Source organism: Bison bison, unplaced genomic scaffold (assembly GCF_000754665.1).
Source record: "Bison bison bison isolate TAMUID 2011002044 unplaced genomic scaffold, Bison_UMD1.0 scf7180017854378, whole genome shotgun sequence".
Taxonomy (NCBI): domain Eukaryota; kingdom Metazoa; phylum Chordata; class Mammalia; order Artiodactyla; family Bovidae; genus Bison; species Bison bison.
The window spans coordinates 18,250-22,071 of NW_011484951.1; the positions used below are offsets into that span (position 1 = coordinate 18,250).

Sequence of the window (3,822 nt, forward strand, 5' to 3'; positions counted from 1 at the left end):
CAGAGCAAGTTTATCATTTGAAAGTATTGTTTATCATTCTAAATCACTGAAAGTTATCTTTTCACTCCAATATTATTTAAAACTTTCCCAACCTCAGAGTGAATCTGTTAAGTTGCTTCCTAAAGTACTAAGAAAGGCACTAAATCATAAGGTTAACTATAATATTAAAACACACATATCTTTACAGAGATTAATTATTTGTTTTACTTGTCTGTTAAATATTATCTTTACAGAGATTAATCATTTGTTTTACTTGTCTGTTAAACATTATAAATAATTTTGAAATTCTCAGGTGTTTGAATGAAAAATGCCAAATAAAATGGATAAATTAATAAAAAAAAGAAATAGGTCACTCTAGTACCATTAATAAATTTATTGGTCATTACTAAAAAAGCTTTCCTTGTACTTTTGATATTTAGATTTGACTGCTTATTTATAACTAAGTCAAGCTATTGACTTATATTAGGTCAAAAAAAGAAAATTTTAAAACTTTCAAACAAGTAATGAATCCTAGAAGGTTAGAGATAATTTAGTTCAAGCTACTCATTTTGCAGATGATGGTTTTACTTATCTTAAACAACATTTGATTCATTTTTATAGAATTTACTGTGATCTCCTAATAATGATATCCACACTATATGGAAACAGGGATGCTTAAGGATGCATCTCTGCATTTGAGCAGCTCATAGAATGCTGGGGGAGAGGAGTGATAGCTCAGAAGTATGAACAAGTTATAGTACAGTATGGTAAGAACTGTCTTAGCACAAAACGAATGGGCTATTAGTTGATTCATATATACAAACAATAGGGACTTCCCAAGTGCTTAGTGGTAAAGAATCTGCCTGCCAATACCAGAGATGCAGGTTTGATCCCTGAGCTGGGATGATCTCCTGGAGTAAGAAATAGTAACCCACTCCAGTATTCTTGCGTGGAAAATCCATGGACAGAGGAGCCTGGTAGGCTACAGTTCATGGGGTTGCAAAGAGTCAGACACGACTGAGCACGTATGCAAACATATACAGGCAATAAACATAAATGAAATTAATATTTAGTGCAGATGATGAAAGAAGTTACTTTGTTAAGATAAGTAGTGAATTGAAAAACAAGATTTATTTAGAAAATAGAGCCATACCTCTTTCTGGCACTGCAGTACCCTTCACGAATGTTCTTGGCTAGTGGTCAGCACTTCTTATGATATAATATCAGATGAAGCCTAAGCTGAAATCATAAGATTGAAAAGGAAGTTAATGACTTTAGAAGCAGTCCAGAGGGTCATGGGAGCTTAGCAGCCTTAACCACAGGGTGTGTGATGGGACATCATAGCTTTACTGACAGATTTAGAGCTAGTTATTGGATTCCATGTATCCTCGTTTCCACTCCACTCATTTTTACATCCTTAGGGGAAAATTTAAAATAAAGACCAGGGCTGATTACATATGTCTGCTGCTCTATTAATAGTTTCTGTATCTAGAGATGAACACAGTATTATAAAAATTCTCTTCTATGAAACCATGGTATTTTCCCTATTTTCTCTTCTAAATAGCTCTTTATAAAGTTCCAAGGAGAAATAACTTTGAACTTCATATCCAAGCATCTAGTCTGCTAGGAAGAGGAATTAGGACTTGAAAAATATCAAGTATGTCTGCCTGTGATGGCTTAGGGACAGTTTTCCTGGGAGGAATGATGATTTATAAGACTTTGGGCTCTTTTCCCTAAAAATTCATAATAATAGTTATGGACTTAATCATCAATTTGGCATATATTATATACCTTTGGATATCAACTGTTTTATAGTTTGTATAGTTAACTTTTCATGAGTGTATGTATCTTCAACTAAACTATCAGAAAATCTAAGAAAGTATAGAGAATCTCCAAGAAATGAACAAAGAAGGGCTTTCTTAAAACTGTAGCAGCCTGAATACTTGTTTCCTAAATTTGTGTTGCCCTATGGCAACTTTCATCCCTATATGCAAGGACCCCAGAGGCTGGCCATTTTTCTTTTATTTGTGGCCTGTTAACAAAATAAACATATTTCTCCAATTAATCCTTCAGTTCAGTTCAGTTGCTCAGTCATGTCCGACTCTCTGTGACCCCATGGACTGCAGCATGCCAGGCCTCCCTGTCCATCACCAACTCCCGGAGCCTACTCAAACTCATGTCTATCACGTTGGTGATGCCATCCAACTATCTCATTCTCTGTCATCTCCTTCTCCTCCCACCTTCAATCTTTACCAGCATCAGGGTCTTTTCCAGTGAGTCAGTTCTTCTTATCAGGTGGCTAAACTATTGGCTACAGCATCAGTCCTTCCAATGAATATTCAAGACTGATTTCCTTTAGAATTCACTGGTTGGATCTCCTTACAGTCTAAGGGACTCTCAAGAGTCTTTGCCAACACCACAGTTCAAAAGCATAAATTCTTTGGCTCTCAGCTTTCTTTATAGTCCAACCCTCACATTCATACGTGACTACTGGAAAAACCACAGCTTTGACTAGATGGACCTTAGCAAGTTTAAAATAGGTTGGAACTTTCCAAAGGAACTCTACTGAAAAAAAGGAAAATCAAAATGAAAATAAAGAAAATGCAAAATATGAAACAGTTTAAAAAGTAGGAATCTGAACCCACAGCTATGATATTGATGTTTGAGTCCACCGCATATTCAGATAATCATTTTTCAAATATTCTCCAATTTCTTCTCTCTCGCAGAATTTTCCTTTCATCCCCAGGCAAGGAGTTGACATAAGTAAGCTTCTACTAGCAGTCTGGAGGAAGTAAGCATTGCAGGTGGGAAATTACTCAAACAGAGTTGGCTTTTATATTTTGTTATTCAGGCATTAAAACTTCTTTGGGGATTTAGCTTATCCTGGGGCTCTTTAATCAATAAAGATACTGACTGACTATTTAATAAAAATAACCTTTCTAATCCAGGAATTATATGATTTCAGTCATTTTCTTTAGGTGAAAATTAACTTTGGCTCTGTCACAGTTTTGTGTTTAGACAAAGCTTATATTTCTCCCCAGTGTGGAAAGAGAAAGTTTTTGAATTTCTAAGACCCATCTATGAGAAGTGTACTTTTACCAGGCTAATGTACTAATTGTCCAAGTTTATGGTAGCTGTACAACTACAATTTAGCCTTCTCTCTGTACATGGACAAGTGAGTAAAGGTCACATTGCCTGGGCAACAATGTAATGTTTCCTGAAGTTTGGGATTTTGAAGTGTCTTCCATGGTTCCTTTAGAAATTTCCTTTAGAAATTCTGAGTTTGCATATAGTAGACATTCAATACTCTTATGCTTTGCCCCTCTTTTCTTTTTGTTTACTTGAGAACTCTTGTCTCTGACATCAGCTTCTGCCAAAATTGGATTCTACCATTCTTCTCTGGGTGATTGGGTGAGGGAAAATGAGGCAATAAAGTAAATGTGTGGATATATAACTTTTGGGTTCAATTATTTATTTCAGGAGGTACTCAAATTTTTATTTGGCTCCTCTAGTACATGTATATCTATCTATCTATCTGTCTATCAGTTTATCTATCTATCTTCATTATCATCATCATCTATCTACTCTCCTTGCATCAGCCCTTAGCCTCCATTGATCTGTAACCTGGTCAAGCTTCAGTGAACAAGTAAGTAGGAGTTCCCAAAGATAACCCGAGAATCAGTTCAGTTCAGTTCAGTTGCTCAGTCATGTCCAACTCTTTGCAACCCCATGAATCGCAGCACTCCAGGCCTCCCTGTCCATCACCAACTCCTGGAGTTCACACAGACTCATGTCCATCGAGTCAGTGATGCCATCCAGCCATCTCATCCTCTGTCATCCCCT

At 36.3% G+C, this 3,822-nt stretch overlaps 1 protein-coding gene across 1 annotated transcript in view; it reads right to left on the reverse strand.

Annotated features, from left to right (window-relative positions):
• The window catches only part of CYSLTR1 (cysteinyl leukotriene receptor 1), a 10,842-nt gene that overhangs the window by 6,137 nt on the left and 883 nt on the right, over positions 1–3,822 (reverse strand). The window contains exon 2 of the mRNA XM_010856643.1: positions 1,133–1,218. The gene's annotated coding sequence lies outside the window, so the exon portion shown is untranslated. The remainder of the gene's footprint in view (positions 1–1,132; positions 1,219–3,822) is intronic.